The sequence below is a fragment of the Hirundo rustica genome, chromosome 12, assembly GCF_015227805.2.
Source record: "Hirundo rustica isolate bHirRus1 chromosome 12, bHirRus1.pri.v3, whole genome shotgun sequence".
NCBI classification, from domain to species: Eukaryota; Metazoa; Chordata; class Aves; order Passeriformes; family Hirundinidae; genus Hirundo; species Hirundo rustica.
In genome coordinates, this window is record NC_053461.1 from 4,239,166 (window position 1) to 4,257,702 (window position 18,537).

At 47.3% G+C, this 18,537-nt stretch overlaps 1 long non-coding RNA gene across 12 annotated transcripts in view; it reads left to right on the forward strand.

The window, feature by feature from the left end:
• The first annotated feature begins 5,335 nt into the window (after positions 1–5,335).
• The window catches only part of LOC120758496 (uncharacterized), a 201,240-nt gene continuing 188,038 nt past the window's right edge, over positions 5,336–18,537 (forward strand). For 11 of the 12 annotated variants that reach the window (XR_009208270.1, XR_005702899.2, XR_005702898.1 and 8 more), the window contains exons 1-2: positions 5,336–5,430; positions 18,388–18,502. This is a non-coding gene — a long non-coding RNA (uncharacterized LOC120758496). Of the gene's footprint in view, positions 5,431–12,907; positions 13,046–16,903; positions 17,226–18,387; positions 18,503–18,537 lie in introns of all 12 variants that reach the window. The other variant, XR_009208272.1, reaches the window with a different exon arrangement.

Below are 18,537 nucleotides of genomic sequence, written 5' to 3' on the forward strand. Positions count from 1 at the left end.
ATTGATTTTTGCCTGAAAGTCAGTAGAACAACCATGTTCTGCCATGTGAAATCCCAGTCCTTTCCCAGGTGGCTGGCTCTGTTGTTTTCTCTCCACCATGGCAGGTTATGTCACCTGAGGGTTCTACTTCATTACAGAGAGTGCACAGTTTGACTCTGATGACTGGTTTGGTTTTCTTTTTTGGGCTATGTTTAAGAAAAACTCTGTCAGGGAGCAGGGCTGGCTGAGAGGACATACACAGGGATGTGGGCACAGCACATCATCTTTGTGCTAAGTTTCCTTTCATAAAGGGTTGCTAAGTAGTGCCTACAGGTGGTTGATACAGCTGGATAGTGAGCAGAATATAATTGCTTCTGCTATCTTCTGGGATGTGCTTCCAGCAAGTCACGACATCTGGTAACGTGCTTGTAACATCTATTAACCTTGTAATTATATAAATGGTGCTTTAATACTGCCTGGTCGCCAGTCAAGGCTGGAAACATAGACTGTGGCTCTCCGTGGTCACTGCTGAAATGCTGTGCCTGGTCACTGAGTTCACTGCTTCTTGCTGTTCACCCCTTCTCACAGCTCAAAGCCTGCCCTCGCTGAGGGTTTTCTCCCTCAGTCCTTCTGCAGCGTGGTGGTTGGAATGTTGATGCTTTGCTGACCAGGTGCTGCTGTGTGGTATTTCTCCCCTTAGAGGTGACAGCCTGCAGTGAAGAGCTGTGAGGCTGAAGGCATCAACATTCCTGCAGAGCCCTGTGTCACCTGGCATGGCACTGGATTTCAGGAAGGTGGAAGAACTGGAGCAAAAATTGAGGAAGGAGGAAGAAAAATTGCTGGAGGAAGAAGATTCAAGAATTCTTGTTTTGTGCATGCTGTTGGGATCTGGTCTGCTGCAGGAAGGGGAGTCCCTGTGCTGCTGGCTGTGGAAGGAACATATCAGCTACAGGTACCACCAGTTACAGGGTATGTCCCTCAGCCAGGCAGGGGACAGATGGAAAGGGATGTCCCTCACTGGCTGTGAACAGACTCTGGACCAAGCCACCAGCAGAAAGACTGAGCTCTGAGCTCTTAACGAACCATGACCTCGTGGTCAGCCTTCTTCTCCAAGGCCTCCTCTGAGCATAGGACAAAGGTGTCAGGCCAGAGCACCCAACTGCTGGAATCCTGATCCTCACTGGGAAAGGTGTTCCCTGGAGAAATGCAAACAGCAGCATCCTGCCCTGTGGAAAGCCCTGAAGAAGAGAAGGCTTGGCCAGAGGGAGGTGGGGAGCACACAGGAGGATCTTGGGGTGGAGTTTGAGGACAGGCTGACTTCCAGGTCCAGCTCTGGGGCAGCCCTGGTAAATGCTCTTCACAGCACTGGGAGGGAGCAGGGTGGGGTGGGTGCTCTGTGCCAAACTCTCACTTGTCTCCTTTCTCCTTAGGGCATTCTTCATTCACTAAACTTGCTAGTAAGGCAGCTTTGGTAGAAGTAACCAGTTTCCTGAAAGTGGAGGACTTTCCTGGCTGAGCACCCAGTGTTGGGGCTTGGGTGAACTGTTTGGAAGAGTAGAGTGGGACAAGTGGGGAACTTTGCTGTGTGCTCCATTGCCAGAGACCCGGACAGGAATACAGATCCACAAACAACACCAAAAAGCAGAGAACCACTTTCAATTGCTTGCATTCAGATGCTCCTGGTGAACAGAGCAAAGCCTTGAATGGAGAGCACAGCCTGCCTCCAGTCTGTCTGTCTGTCTTCCTCCTTCCTGGCTCTAAACAAGCCTTCATGTGTGTAGCTGCAGAATAAGCAGTGAGAGCCAGTTTAGGGTGGGCACCATCTTTGTCCTCCACTATCTCTAGTGCCCCAGTCAGCAGGGACATCAGCCTGGGCAGCACCCCTGTGGCACAGCTGTCAGAAAAAATAACAAGCTGGCAAATCCTGACTCCTTATTTGTATTTTGGTGAAGGTTTTTATCATGTTTCCTGCAGACATGGATGGAGAGGAATGGGTGGTTCTGCTGTTGGTGTGCCTTTCTGATAAAAGTCAATGGCTTTTCACAGTCTTGAGTTGCTGTTTGCTCTCAGTATAGCCCCTTTTGCTTTTTCATGTAACTTTTTCGTGTCACGTGTCACTGCTTCCCCTGTGCCTGCTGAAAGACAGGTGTCTTCTGTGCAAAGAATTTTTAAGAAGCTGCTTAGCCTGTTTACTTTTCATCTTTATAACCTTTATTCTGTTTTTTGTTGTTGTTGTTTTGTTTTGTTTTATTCTTCCTCTGCCCCATAAACCTCCTGTTTACCTTCCCCAAGTAGAGAAAATTTACAGGAATCTGTAATAGGTTAATTGAAATTGCTTCTTGCTGCTCATGGAAACAAAAAAAGCAAACTACAACTGCAAAATGATGAAAGCATAAACAGAACATAACAAAAGCAGCTTCATTTTGGAGACATAGTCCCTTCAGAGTACAAAACCTTCTAGGCCTGGAAGGTCTGTGAGTCAAGTATCAATTGATGTGATGTTCTGGAAAAGGAAATGTTTAACTTATTTATTTATGTCCAGTAAATCTCAATGAAGCCTTCAGGGAAAAAAACAACTCAGGAGGATTCAAAGGCAAACAGCTCGGAGGGCTTCCGGCTGTGTATGCACCACTTTAAATTTAAGTGCTTCATGGGAATGTTAACAGTTTATTCTCAGCAGTGTCACTGGAATGAGTCTGTGATTTGAAAACCTTTGCACAACTTTGAGTTTTAAAATAAAAGAGAATTCTGGCCTAGATTTCAAAGAATGGCTATGGAAGGGTCCCTCAAACCAGTGGTTAGGTAGCTCATAAAGAGTGTCTAGAAAAGCAAGTCCCTTAAGGCTGTCTCCTCTTGGACTCCAAATTTAATACGTGATTTTTGTGATCTTATGTTGGGAAGTCATCATGTGATTTGGGCAACCAAAATTTGCTGAATTATCCATTAGCTGAAATATATTTAAACTGAGTAATTGAACACAATGAGTAAAGTCAAAACTGAAGTGTCTTTGTGGCTTATTTGTTAACTGACAAAGGAGCTCCATCATTTGAAGAGCATTTGGCTCCAAGGTGTACACCTACGTTTTGTGTCCAGCTGCAAAGGAGCAAAATGTTCAGCTAAGCTCAGTATTGATGGTTTATGAAGATCAGATCTGTTTTTGTTGCTTTACATGGAAAAGACTTGAGAAGTCCTTGGAGAGTCTTTTTTATTTTTATATTTTTTCACCCCTTCCAGCAGGATGTCAGCAGATCAAAGCCAGGCAATTATCCCCTGCAGCTGGTCAGACAGTCATCAAGGAATTTCTTTGGTCTGGAAGTCTGAAGGGATCTTTAGGTCTCTGCTACATTGGGCCCAACCAGGCAGGACAGCACTTTTCCTCTTTGCAACTTGAATTAGGGCAAAGGAAGAACAAACTGTCACTATGAGCTGTTCCGACCAACTCCCTTCTTCTATCAACAGCCAACCATGATTTTATGTTTAATTATTTGCATTACATCATTAGTCCTGTGCTAGGTGTTGTACATGGTTAATGATGCATAGCCTGCCCCAGGTTTGGACACTGTACAGGCTTCTCTGTAGGGCGGATGTGCAAAGTGTTTGACGTGCTTAAGGAGGAGAAGCTAGCAAAACCTCCCCTACCTTCTCCTCTTGGAATAGTAAGATATTTAACATGTTAATTTAGCATACTTATTAAAATGGAATAGTCATCTGCAGAAGTAAAGCCTGCAGAGGTTAGAAACTCCTTTATGCTTTCTGTGGTGCGTGTCTGAGCAGGACATTTCTGAGGGACACCCTGTCCGAGGTCCACTGGGCTATTCCCACTGGCACAAGCCCAGGCTGGGCACTGGGGAAATCATTCAGAAACCTTGGGCAAAGCAGAATCCGTCAAACTCTTGGCTCTGCAGAGCATATAAGTCAAAGTATCTCTTCTGAAGGTGCCTGGTTAACAAGCACAACTCCCCCCTCCCAGAGCCTGTGGTCATGGCTGGCTGCTTGTCATTGCCCCAGTGTTATTTCTGTGTCCTCACAGCCTGTGTGTGCACACATATTTCCACTTGCTTTTTTATCATGTTCTCCTTTCTGAGCTTCCCTTTAGACTGTTGATAAACTGTATTGCTTAATATGGGCGAGGGTGTTGGTTTTGGAGGGTCTGGCAGGGTTCCCTGCAGAGGAGCTACCACAGCGTGGTCTCATGGTCTATCCGCTGGGCAGTGGAGCTTGCTGGCTCCCTCCCAGCAGGAGTGGGCCTGCCAGCTGCTGTGGTGGGGTTGAAACTGGGAAGGGGTGTTCTGTGTACTGGCAGTAAATCTCTGAGCAAAGTGGGCTGGGAAAGGGGGTGTGCAGTGCTGGTGGCAGAGGAGGGTCAGCTTGACTGGCAGAGGCCCAGTTCTACACTCACCGAGTCTGATCTGAAAGAGTGGAGAGGGAAATAATTTCTTCTCTGGCCTGTGCTGGTGCCTCTGCCCCCCTGCTGTCATGCAGTGCTGTGTGTGTAGTGTCTGGGAAGCCGAGCAGGGCAGGGCAGCAGGTGCCCAAATGCTTTGTTCTTTCTCAGTCCTGTGGCCAGAGTTGAGGCCAGTTGTCTGTCACTTGAATCAAACCTGCCTTAACCTGGTGGAAATTAGGCCAGGGACTGGAGCTGGAATGCATCCTGATATTCCATGGCTAGCTCTGCACTGAGAAACCCAGGAGCTTCACCGTTGGTGCTTCCCCACTCTGATACGAGATGCCCTTTACCCCTCTCTGGAGTGGTTGAGACTGCCTGCACTGAAAAACGCTCTGCCTGCGGAAGAGGAAATGTGGGCCCTGCTTCTCTGAGATGCTGCAGGGTGGCCAAACATCCTCAGCAGATAGAGATCATGTAATTCAGGCGGACCACTAAACTTTTAGGCAGCAATTAGGACTTATACACTAACTCTGAGTCAACTAATACATCTGGGTGTTGCCTTGGCATACTTCCAAAGGCAAATCCTTCCTGTGTAGGCTTGATGTTCTTACATTCTCTGATGGCCTCTCAAATGCTCCACTTGGAAACTTGATCAAAAACCTGTGGTGATGCCAAAGGGAGATGTCCCATTAAATTCCTCAGTCTTCCTTTGGTCCTCTAAACCTGCAGATGAGCCCAGGCAATTTCTTTGATGCCTTCTTCCCCAGTGGATGAAGTAATTACGACTTCTGTGCAGCAGGCTAATAGCTCTGAAGGCTTTAGTCAGGCTGATTAACAACCACTGTGTTTTAATAAAAAATGTTCTGGTAAATCTTTCTGAATTGCAGCCCTAATTACTCTGCAGCCTGATGTGCAGCAATTGCAAAGCTAATAGGATCACCTGAATCCAGTTAATGAATCCTCTGTTATAGCTTGGTGTGACTCACAAGATGTGCAGTGTTTCTTCTGGTCTCCCCTGCCCTGCTCCATTCCCTGGTGAATATTTATGCTCCGTATGGCTGAAGGTAAGGGGGTGTGCACCTAGACTCTGAATGAATTAACTAAAATATATGTGCGCCCTTCCTCTCATTATTTTAAGGAACTTGTAAGGATCAAGAGCCTAGGCTTTTTGCTTTGGTCTCAAGGTGAGTTTGCTCTAGCAGGCACCAACAGCTGTTGTTGCCTGATAGTTCTTTTCAGGCTTACAGGTTTTAATGACAAATCTGCTCAACCCTGTTCTCTGCTTCCCCAGTGGTACTCTGCATCTATGTTAGAGAGTAGAGTTAGGAGAAACACCCTTTCTCCTTGCTGCTAGCATTTAAAGGTGGTTTGTCCTGCATCAGAAAAGGAAAAAAACCCAAAACATTAAACTGAAAGTAATTTGCTTTGTTGTAATTTTTTCTTTAGGATTCAAGTCTTTATATGTAAACATATTTATGCTCCCTGGCTGCCTCCAGTCCCCTTTCAAAAGCAGCAATACATATTAACCCCAAATCCAAGATTTTTAATCTTTTACAAGGTTGTAAGCTGGTGATTTAGTTTTGGAAAGCTTTGGAGTGGGACTCTTCACAAGAAACACAGACCTACCAGTGCTTTTGGTTTTGAGGTGCCTTTTGCTTTTACAGGCAATTTAGGGCTACAGGTGATTTAGGGCTTGTTGGCAGACTTGTGTTAAAGGTTTGGCCTCAGTCAGTGATAAACAAGGATTGTTTGAAAGTGGCCTTTCAAGACTTCCCTCCTTGCTCACTTCTTGTTCTAAATGTAAAGTGCTCCTTACATAGATTTATAGGTATAACTCCTTGTTTAGGCACACTATAAAATGTGTCTCTGACCATGTACCTTGTAACTACCATAATAGCAAGGAAGCCAGTCTGACCAATTTAGTGGCAGGAAGCAAAGTCAACATCTAAGGGATGTAATAAAGAGATTCCGGTGGGTAGGACACAGCAACATACCAGAGGAAAGACTTGACACCAGTTACATTTCTGGTCCTGTAGCTCCAGTGCTGTCCTTTACTGGGCATAATCCAATGAACCATTTGTCTGAATTCTCATGATGTTGGGGCTTGTGTAGAAGTCCAGGTGTGAGGCCCAGGACTGGCTGTCCCCCTGCTATGGGGGTATTCCTGTAGAGGGGATGATGCATGGAGCAAATCTTTCCCTTTTCTGCTGCTCTCATCACGGACGATTTCATACGTGGGTCAAGCTGAAAAACTCCAGCTCAATACAGGGGTGTTAACAGAGGATATTGGACTGGGGATTTTCAGAGGCTTCATTAAATTTCTGTCTAAGAACTTGAAGCCCTTGGGTAAGAGGGGGAAAATGCTAAATTATTCAAATTTTGCAGCAGGGAGAGATGAATGAAGTTACAATGGAACTGTACAAATATTTATTGCATGTTGGCAACAGATTTCAGGTCAGCCCTTTACAGCAGGGAGCAGAGAATGACAATTTTTTTTTTTTTATTTTAAGCAGAGTTTAGAGTAAAGAAAAATAAAAGGCCTGGATGATATTTAGAAGGAGGAATAAATCTGAGCCTGGCAAATCTGCTTGTGCATGATAAGACAAGGAGGGCAGGAGAGCAGAGGTGATGCTGGAGGGTTTGTGTTGATTTCCTGAGCATGAGAAGTGCAGTATCAGCCCTGTAACTGCTCCTGCCTGGCTGGGAATTGCAAAAAATCTGTTGTGAATGATGGGCTGAATGTGGGAGGAAAGGAGTGAAGTTTATCTTAGATTTTTAAATATTATAGAGTCAGACTTCTGCATGTCTGGCTCTCCCCTGGAAATTCAGAGCCTTTGAAGGCTCCTTTCATTTCTGGTGTTCACAGGCTTTTATCCTCTGTGCTGGGCTTGGTAACTGGGAAGGGATTAGGAATGCAGGAGATGTAGCATGGTTAGATACCAGTTTTGATTGCCTGTGGTGGTTTTCTTGTTGCTGTTTTTGTTTTGTTTTCCTCTTTATGGAAGAAATGGGTAATGTGAGGTTGAAGTTAGCTTGACTCTGAGCTGCTGGATGCTTTGGCAGTGACATTAGCTTGGGGAGAGGGAGAATGCTTGCACTCCTTGCTTCCCTCCCAGAGGTCAGAGAGCCTTTCTCATGGTGGGTGGGAGGGAGGAAGTCACTTCTCCCTTCCTCCTCAGACAGAGCAGAGGTCTGCTGTCTCGCTTACATTTCCCTTGGTCCTGCTGATAAATATTTGTAATTTTGATGTTTTGGAAGCTGAGTGCCGGAAGATCAAAACTCACACTTGCTGGCTTTTGTGGAGAGTGAGAACAGGCTGCTTCCCACATGTCGTGTGTGGGATTGCTTCACACGGCTGCTCTATGCTTGGACAGTGCCTCGCCCTTCCTTGGGAGCTCTCCAGACAGGAGCTGGGCAGGAAGCAGCATGGCTGTGTGCTGGGCAGAAGCAGGACCTGAGGACCAGGAGGGATGGTGGAGTTCATTCCTGGCTTCAGGGTGATGAGCAGACATGACAGAACATGGAGAGCAGCGTGTGCTGGGTGCTGCTGGTCAGCAGCAGACTCTGTCCTCCAGTCACATTCCAATGGCTGACCAAACCCTGCCTAGCCCACGCTGCCAGAGCTGAGTCTCTCCCACTTGACTGCAGCTCACAGCAAGGCTGAAGAGGGAGCTGTCACAGTGGAGCTCCCAGCTCACTCTCTCTGGACCGAATGTGGGAGGTTTTGGCATGTCCTTGAGTGGGACAAAGATTTAAAATCCTTACCCTAACCTATGGGGAAAGCATTCAGGAGGCTTTCATCTCTGGAAAATGCACTGGGTTCTCTGGATGAAAGAGCTATTATTTACCTATCAACAACATAATCCCCCTCCCTCCTACAGATTGCAGGCAAGCTCCCGGGGCAAACGGCAGTGTAATTAAGAACAAATATTTACTATGAAGGACTAGCTGAGGCCTGGCTGGGCAAGCAGCCATGAGCCTTGTCTGAACTTGCCTTCTGTTTGTTCCCCTTTGAAAGCAAGAAGTCAAAGTCTTTTGTCAGAGGAGTGTTTGTGAGGCACAAGATGGTGGGTTGGGCCTCTGAAACAGCCAGGAGCTATCAGGCTATTTGTTCCAAGCCTAGGAAATCCCCCACAAGAGGAGTTCCTTGCATCCAGAGGCACTTCACTTTGCTGTTGTGGATGGCTCTTAGGTACATCTGCAAGCAAGAGTTGGTGTGGGCACTGCACCTGGTGCCATGCCACAAGCAAGTCTGTGGAAATACTTGTCTGCTCTGAAATCCCAAATTAATTCTGTGTTCGTTTGCATCTAGTTTCCCTTCTGATTTCTGTTGCAATTTAAGGTTTTGCTTCCCAGGACTCAAGCCCTCGTGTGTAGATGCAAGGGAGCTTGGCTGCTGGAGAAAGCATGAACTTACAAAATTGCTGGGACTGTTTCACAGCTCAGACTCGTAGCCTACTCACCTGCCTTCTGCCACTCTGATCAACAGCAAGGAGGGGTTGACAGGGTTCTTGCTCATCTCCTGACAAGGCTTGGCAAGCTGAAATTTAATAAATAAGTCAATTGTGAGTAATAGAAACAATTGCAAGGATGTGGTGTGTGGTTCAGCCAGCTATCACTGCTGTGGTAATGCAACAAGGCATGTGATTAGACTGGGAAATTGCTGTAGCAATACTAAGATTTACAGCATGAGTCCTACAGAAGTCATGGGAGATGCATACAGACACTCAGAGCTTGCAAAAGGACTTAGCAAAGAGTCTGAACAAGGCCAGCACCATCTTTCCGAGTGCCAAGGAAGCCATGGAAGTAACTAGAGAGGTGCCCTGCACCATGCTGGTATATATGCTTTAAAACAGTTACAACTTGTCAGAGTTTTTGAGGAATATGTCACCAGCTGGGCTGATTTAAAAGGTCTTTTTTGGTTCGTTCCTCTTTGTTGTAAGGATGGTCATATATTAGCAGCAGTGTAACAGCTGAAACCAGGGTTCACAGGTGCCTGTGCTCCTGGGCTGAGCCGAACATGCCTGGAACTCTGATCTTTGAGAACTGCTTTATATATTAGATATCTGGTTTGGGTATTTTAAATAAAATCCTTTGCTCCCAGAGAGAAAAGCTTATTTGAGGCTTTGCTCTGAATGGCGCATCTCCTTTTGTTTCAGACCTTGGATGCCAACACCAGGGAGAAGGCAATGGTTATCCAATGCACAGGGTCTGGGAGGTATGGGGAGAGGAATGGCTCTCAGTCATGGGCTAGGGAGCCACAGAAGAGCAAAGAAATGAGCTTAGAGTGGCTCTTGCCCCTTAAGAGGGCAAGAACAGCTTCAGCAGTGCCATTTGCTATGGCTTTATCAATGCCCACCTTCTGCTTTGGCCCGTGGTGTGTGTGTGTGGGGAGGATGTGGCTGCGCAGCCACTGAAGCTCAAGTGTGCTGACCAGTGTGTTAATGCTGGCAAAGCCCAGCTGAACTCAGAGCTTGAGTGGAACAAAGCTTGCTTGCTGCTTTTCCCATTAAACCAACGCCATCCTGGCTCATGAGTGTGTGCGCTTTTTGGCTTTGCTGTCCAAAAGAAATGCCAGGAAAAGCTGTCGGGTCTCTGGTTTGGCTTCTACAAAGGCGCTGTCCATTCTGGTGTGTCTCATGCATAAGGGCTGTAGGAGGAGAGCCCTGCTTTTGTCATTGTTGCCAGTGAGCCAGACATCTACAGTCCCTCTGCCAAGCTTGTTCTGCTGTTCAAGAGTTCTGTTTGATTTTTAAAGGGAAGTTGATTTTTAAAGCTGCCTAGAGTATGTGCTATGCTTTCTAAAAGACAAGTAGGCAATGAACTTCTGGTCAGAGAAAATATATGTTAGTTCTTTCGGGGAATAATTGCTCTTTTCTTGATTCCCGCTATTGCAGTTCTTTCATGGTCACATTTGCTCATTAGCAGGTTGAGGGATGCATGTCTTTGGAGCACTGTGTCCTGAAAAGGTGAGTGCTGGCAAGAATGCCTTGGCTGAGACCTCGTTCCCTTGGCTAGTACAGGATCTTGAAGCCAGATAGGCTGCTAGACAGAGGTTGTATCCAGAGATCTGCATCATCCTAGTGCAGCAAAGCATTAATCAGGACTAGGGAGACTATCTTTTAAAATTGTGTTTGGAGTTTTTTATCAAGCACAAGTCTGTTCCTGGGACTATGCATACACTGGAGAATGTTTCCTTAAACTTAGCATGTTAAAGAGGGAGTTGCTGGAATACTTCCTACTTCTGCTCTTCCCCAGTAGTTTAGAGACAAGTTTAATAATTATAATTTGAAAAGGACCTAAGGAAAGAACTCAAAATATTCTTTTCTGTCTGACATCTCGAAGAGACTTTCACACCTCACCTCCAGGCACTGCCAACTGTGTTGTGTCTTTTGCGATAGTTATCAAGCAAATAGAGTAAGTATTTCTTAGCATTGCAGATACCCATGGGACATTGAGGTGAAGCACCCAAAGGAACCTGAGAGACTCTGAGGATCCCCAGAAAGGCAAATGATAGGTGCAGGTTGCTGCAGTCTACACATTCCTACACCAAGCTGGTGAGGAAGAGTTAACTCACTTCTGTTTGAGCTGAGGCTGGAAGCAGAGGTTGATTGACTGAACACTGGAAATCCTCTCTTCATGCCAGGTGTAACAAGGATCATCTGGTAAAAATGTGTGTCTGCCTGAGAGAGATCTGCCTTAGACATGCATTAGAATGAATGGAGTTTGCTGTCTGCTGGATGAGCCAGGTCCCCAGTTGAGCAAAGCCTAATGGAAATTGGATTCAGTCCAGAATGTCTGGATGGCATATGATATTTACTGAAATATGGCATTGCTTGTGTAAGCAGCACACCCTTCTCCCTCACTCTGGAAACCATCTGGGCTTCATGTGTGAGTGGCTGAAAACCGGAGCAGGAGAGCATCTGATGCTGTGCGGCTCCAGTGATGTGTTTCCCACTCTGGCCCCCTGTCTGGGTGTCCCGCATTTGCAAGCATGGAAGTCTCAGCCCTGCCCCAATGTCCTCTTCACCCACTGGGAGTTTTCTTCCCATGTTCTGCAGCGGTTGTAAATGGAGCAGGGTTGTATGAGGAGTTTGCATAGGGCTTTACTGACAGGGTAGGAGGCAAACTCTCTTGCCTCGGCCAGGGTACAATCATTATGCTGGCCAAATCTTTCATTTCTAACTGGGTCCACAGCCAGTAGCTTTATTGACTCTACTGATTTTTATACAAGCTGGACTCAAAGCTCCTGGGAACAAGGAAGGATTATTTGGCATGTCTGTGCTCTTGCATAGCAAGTGCTTTTTCCAAATGCAGCTGAGCACCCTTAGCAGAGACTTGGGACTGGGCAGAGCCTCCTGTCCTTGACATAACCAGGCTAAAAAATTATTTGTCCAATTGTTTGCTGTGTTGAAAGGGCAGGAGGGGACAGGAGAGTACTAAAAAAAAAAAAAAAAATTGCAAGTTTGGCTGTGCTTTTCTTTAGCTTTTGGGAGAGGGTTTAGTTAAAGGTAGTACTTCTGGGGTGGGGTTAGGGTTTCCTCTGCTGTTTTCAAGGCTTTCCTTGTAGCTTCCTCTCTGTCTGTGTATGCACACTCTGTGGGTTTTGTTTCTTAGAGGGAGCATCATATGACAGCCCCATCATCTCTGATCTTTTTGGCAGACTGATCCTTCTTCCTTCCTGAACTTGATAAACAGTCCAAGAAACTGTGCCTGTGTGTGAGTGCAACTACGTCTTTCAGAGACCACAGCTTGTTTCTCCATTCTTGGTGTGGTTTTTCTATCCTTCCGTCAGAGTTTCTGGTGCTTCTCTGCTTTGCTTTCCCATCTCCCTTCCTGCTGTGGTTTACCTGCTGCTGCCTGACTTGAAGATGTGGGTGATACAATCTGTTTTTGAGAACTCTGACTTGTGCTCCTTGGCCTTGCACCCTGATGGCACAGGGTTTCTGAGGTGGTGGTTGTCGGGGTTTCAGGCCCTCTTGACAAGATTTTGCAAGGCTTTCTGAACTCAGCCTGCTTGTGCAGTGCTGGCAGTTTCTTCCTGCCAAGTGATTGCTGTGACTTTCAGGTTACCCAGATGCCCAGTGCAGGCAGATGCTCTTGGAAGAGGGAAGCCTTCTCTGTGTGTCTGTGCAAAGCACTGTGGCACAGCAGAGCTCTGGTTCAGAGCAGGACTCTGACGTGGTAGCAGAATGTGAATTGTTCCCAGATTCCAGCTATCTTTGGCCTAATGTGGCTAAAATACAGAGAGTCACTGAGGCAACTTCCCTTGCTTCCAACCCCAGCTGCTTGTGCTTTTGTGGCCAAAGGAGCTAGCTCCAGCTCTGCTTCTGCTGCTGGAAAGTGGAAATGCCCTGTGTGCAGATACTTATCAAGGCCCAGAAGGGTCTGGAGGCCTGACCTTTGTACCTCTGCTCAGAGAGGGTCTTGTGGGCTGGGACTTACTGGAGCCCCTTGGAGCTGTGCAATCCCTTGGGCTGAGGAGTGCATTTTCCTTAGTACCTGAAGTAGTGCACATTTGTATCTCATTCTCCTCTCTAGGTCATTGCGGTCTGAGTAGCCAGAACCAGGCTGGAGTAGCCTTGTACTGTGTCTTCAGCTCCTCCAGCTGAGTCTGCCCCTTTCCTCGAGTGTAGCTGATGCTTGAGAAGTGTTGTGTGCTCGTCCCCATTCTCCAGGGTAGGAGAAAAGTTCCCACTTCTGTGTACTCTTCCTGTCTCCTGGAGCCTTAGAGAGATCCAGCAGCTTGGTGTCCAGCAGCAGCATTTAAACAGGTCACTTCACTATGGAGGTACCTTTTCTGCTCCCTCCCTTCCTTTTTCCTGCTTTGGCAGATTGCCTGGCCTGATTGACTGCATTTTGATTCATCTCTGCTATTTAATCTCCTCCCTGGAGAAAGATGGGCAGGAGAGATGCTGTTGCTGCCCTGAGGTAGGAATCAAGAGCTGTGGAGTGTTATTTCATTCAGTCCAAAAAAGCCCTCTAAGAGCACAGAGGACATGTTGTGCTGCAGTGAAAGGCGGCTTTGAGGGATCATGTAATCTGCCCTTGCCTGGCCTTGCGCCGTCTCTTGCTGTAGGGCTGGAATCAAAACACCATCTCAGATACTGCAGCCCAGTTGATTGGAGCTGTTTCAACCAATTCCATCTCTGAGTTCTGGAGGAAGACCTTTCTTTCCTCCTTCCCCATCCTGGTCAAATAACATTCAGGAAACTTGGTGTTCAGATGAGAGGTTCATCTTTTGCAGGGAGGTGACCCTGTGAAGGAGATAAAAAGCTTTCTGGTGAGTGGGGATGGGTGGGCTAAGGATACTGGAACAGGAGAGTGAAAGGGAGCAGAAGGGAGCAGATGAAATTATGTCCTCCATTTGTTTCAGCTAGAAGGGTTTTTGGGGTCCAAGGGCTGGAATACAGATGAGCAGCTGTGAGGCAGAGGCTGGAAAGAGCTTTTTTTGTTCGTGCTGAATAACACTTGGTGCATTGGCTGCCTGTGTCTAGCTGTATGCTGTCCCTCAGGGATGAGAGCTGTGCCCTGTTGTCTTTTCTCATCCTCTTTCCATGGAACTTTCTACTGGGATGATGCCTCCTTAGGCTGAGCTGCCTCTGGGGCCCCTCTCGAGGAATGCTGGCTGATGACATGCACTGAGCTTTAAGGCAGTGGGGTTTGGCCTTTCCTTTCACCTACAGAAAGGTGGTTTTCTTTCTGGCTTGCTATGGCAAAGAGGGATTGAGGGTACCAAAACTTGCTCAGGCCAGCCTTGAGTGAAAGAATGGGGCTCAGAGCTCTGATGTTGGTTGGGACTGCCAAGTGAGACTTTCTGCACTCCTTTGTGTTTCCTGTGTTCCTTGGCAGGAAGGGAATGGGATTAGAGCTCCCAGTGAATGTGTTAATTTCTCCTGGGCTGTATCTCTCCAAGGTCACTCTCTTGCAATTGCATGTGTATGGGTAGTCCCTCTACCTAGCTGAGCTCTTGGATGCCCACTCGGAGGAAGACCTCATGTGACTATGAAATCCAGAGCCTTTATACAGCCGTCTCCAATGCTGTTCTTTACCAGGGCGCAGCCTCCTGGGGCTGGCCTCTGTAGGGAGCCAAGTCCTACACCCAGCTTAATTTCTTCTGACCACTGCTGTCCAAGACCAGCTCACATATCAAAGGCCTGTTGAGAGCAGGGTACCATGATCTCTTTTTACTCTGGTTTTTTTTTGTTTGTTTGGTTGGTTTTTTCCTGCTGTTGGGAGTGCCCGGTCCTGTCAGGGAATGGTGGAAGGAGGTAGTGCCCCCATCCTTGGCTGTGCTCCCTCCTGATGCTCTGTACAATATTCAGTGCCCCAGTGTGTGGAGGAAGCTGTCTGCAGCTTTATTTACATGCCATGGGTGGGGATATAATAAAAGGAAGTGAAGAACCTCACTCTAACAGCAATGGCTTTTGTTTGTCGCCAGCAATACTGTGAGTCTGGCCTCACTAAAAAGCAAATACTGAATGGCCAGCTGCCATCCCATCTTGGGCTCTGGCTGTATGCTCTTCTCTGCAGAGAGGAGCAGAATTAGGCCCATTTGCTCACTGCAGGTCCTGCTGCACAAGGCGGTGGGAATGATGTGATGCTCTTTCCCGGGAATTAACACTGGATGAGGCACGTATTTAACCACAGAAGGTCGGGCTCTCCAAGAGTTCTCAGAGTAAGACCCCCTCCTCTTTCCAGATGCTGGAATGTCTCTGAAGAGTTCTCACTCTGGATAGACTTTTTTATTTAACTGCTTGGCCTCTGCCCAAGGGAGTCTGTGTGGCTTTATGGGAACAGAGCTTTAGTTGAGCAGGGAGTGTTGTGCATGTTTGAACATGTGTACCCAGTGGATCATTCAGCTGGGGATGGAATTGCAGTGTCAACCCCAAATGTTTCTGCATGTGTATCGGATTGCACTTATCTATAATGTTATAATCTCTACTCAGTTAAAGCTTCTGGTATTATACGTTTGCTTGTTATTCTCTGTGCTCTGTGAGGCTCTGCTAAGCCACCTCCTGCCCTGCTGCATCCTTGTCTTTATCCTCTTGTACATCCCACCCGGCTGGAAAGTGGCTGTGCCACTGGGCCTTGCTACTCAGCCGTGCTTTTGGGAAATAGGTGAATTCCTTGGGGTGTCTGAGGCTGGTGAAACAGCAGAGCTGAGGACCCAGGCTCCCTCCTTGGTGTCCAGAAAGGATCATGATTGTTCTGTGTCTATATGCTTGTATCTGCATGGAGATACACTACATCTGACTTCAAGGAGAGCAATTTTGTTATTCCTATTTCTTCTAAATGGATGGGAAGGAGACAGGATGAGGAGGAAGGAAGAACTTTGAGAATTAAAAGTTGATATGAGACTGGTAAAGGCCTGTTATAAATGCAGAGCAACACTTCAGGATGTTTCAGTCACACAGGGAAGGAAGCAGGTAAAAATAGCCTGAGTCCAGTTAATGGATTGTGTACGGCCTCTGCTTTGAGAAAGGTGGTGTAAGTTCAATGTTTGATATTCTGGAAAAGCATCCTTGTGGTGTAGGATTTATCAAAGTTTCATGTGATTTTCCAGTCCTACCCTGAACTGCTGTGTGACCTCCTGGAAACTCTGTTGGCTGTGTGTGCCTCAGGTCTCTCCTTGTCTCTCCTTGACTGGATCTGTTCTCTCCACAGCAGTAGCCTCTCTTGCTCTTTAGGCTCTCTGCCTGAGCACAGCTCTGGTTTTGCGGTTGTAAAAGCTCACAGACTTTGTGCTTAAAAGCTAAAGCTTCCAAAGGGTCTGAGCTTCATTTCATGTGTTCCAGGGAGGTACATCTGGGAGGGAAGGGGAAGATGTAAGGGAAAGTTTTGGCTGTAAAATGGAGCAGCATGGGGTTTTTTTATTCAGTGCTTTTGTGGGCCAAGCAAAGCCTTGAGTGCTGCTGGTGCTTCTCTCTATCAGTTTCTTCCATTGGAAACTCCAGCTCCTTTCTCTTGTCTGCCTTGGACAAATTACTGTGATCTCAATACCTGCAGGAATGCCAGATGGAAAGTGTTCTCTTCTTTTCAGGCTGGCTGGGCACACAGGGCTCATTTACAGCTTGCTGGCATGTGGTAGTTGTTCAGAGAGCTGACTGGGCACTGCCTCCTCACACGAGCAGAGGGAAGCCAGGCTCCAGAATATAAAAGAAATAAAGGAGAAGGGATTTGTGTGGTGGATGAAGGCAGCTGACATACCAGTGCTGGCAATGCAAAGGTGTTCAGTGGATCCTAAGCTGCAGAAAGACAGACTGCTCAGCCTCCTAACTCTGCTGGTTTTGTCCAGGCCTCTCCAAACACTCATTGGGCATCTCTACTTGAGAGCAGCCTTCAGAAGCAAATACCTCAGGTAGGGAAATTTAACCTGCCACAAGTTTGAGGCCACAAAGTAAATTAATGGCATGGTTTGTGATATGACCAGAAGATGTAATTTCTCCATCTGTGCTTGGGCACTGCTCGGTACCACTAATTTTCCAGGTACAGACATTAAAATGAAAACTAACTCTGTTCTTGCATCCCATCCAGCTTCAGCCTTCTCTTCTTCATACAACCTCTTAAAGTGCTTCTAGAAGGAATAGGGAACTGGTAGTGGTAGGAATGCCAACGGGAGAAAAGGCAGGGTGTGAAAACACACTGGCAAACAGGAGGAATAATATGGATGGCAGCAAGGTTCCCAGGAGTCCACCTGTGTGCTCAAGCCTCTCAATGGGGCACCAGCAGCCTTTGAAGAACTCTCGTAGGACTGGAGAAACAAAGAGCAGAGCTGTCCTAGCCTACAACCCTTGTGAAAGCATCAGAAAAAGAACTTGTCTATAGCCAAGCTTTTTTCAAGTGACACAGCTTTTAGGTAAGTGTTTCTGGAAACATGACAGGTTTTCCTCTTGCCCCATGGGATCCCCTCACTTGATGATATAACTCAGATAAGTGCTAGGTGACGTCGTGGGTAGTGTCTCAGTCAGCTGGGCTCCCTGCAGGACCTTCAATGGGATAGAGAGGTGCCTTGGGACATGAAGGGGCTGACTTTGCAGTAATACTGAGCCTTTTTTCAGCAGGCCCCTCTCATCTGAGTCTGAGAGGTGTATGTACATGCTGTGGTGGTAAATGAGGCCAGAGGGGTGCTCAGACCTGGTTGTCCCCCACCTGGCCTGCCACCAGGTGTTGGGGTGTGGGCTTGGGCAAGCCTCTGTGGATTGGTGAGTTTAACACGGGCTGAGACGTGGGGGGAAAAAGAGCTCACCCGTTTCTGCCTCTTCCCAGGGCCCTGCTCTGACAGGCGGTGCCGTGCTGTCCAAGCTCTGGAGTCCTGGGGCTGCTCCAAGGCCGCCAGCCTTGCAGAGGAGAAGATGGTTTTGTTTAGCTGGCTTACATGAAGAAAATAAGTCTGTCAAAGTAGGGATCTGGAAAGGAGGGGCGGGGGGAGCAGGAAGCCTTCCTGTTGGCATTTATTAGAAGGGAAATTGATGGTCTATGTTCAGGAGGCCCTGCTGGATGTGCAGTGCTTGGGGACAGTGGTCTGGTGAAAGCCTCCTGACTTCTTGAGTCCGTGGTTAGAATGTGATCTGGAATGAGCAAGAAAGGGCTAAATATAGAAGCTGCTGGCTCCCATCCTGCCATGGAGGCTCTGCCCTCGCTGCAGTCCTGGAGGCTGCAAGTTCTGCCTATTGTTCCGGTCACATTCTTGTGTCCCACGATGGGGCCTCTGTGATGGAATAAAATGAAGAGAAACAGATGGGAAAACAATAACCAAGGAACAGGCCCTGAGCTTTGCTGGAACCTTCCAGAAACCCATAAATCCCCAAGTGCATTTGTGCTGGATTAGAGAACTGAAGCAAAGCAAGGGCCAAGTACTTCCCCTCCTGTATTCATTTGCTCTGAGACAACTGTCTATGGGGGCTCTACCTTATAATAAATTATTGTAGTGACAACTCTGTTTTCCCATTATTTTAATTATGGCAACTTCCCCATCTGCCCTTTCTCTGCACTCTCTGACCATTGTGTCTTTCTTGCAGGCCGAGGGACAAAGTGACCCCACCTTTTCATCCTTCTGCTGTACTACTGAGCTGGCTGCAAACAAAACATGGTGGGATCCTTGCCAGGCAGTGGTTTGGTCCCCCTGAGGTGCTGGTAAGTGCTCTACAGAAAGGAATTGGTGGCTGGGA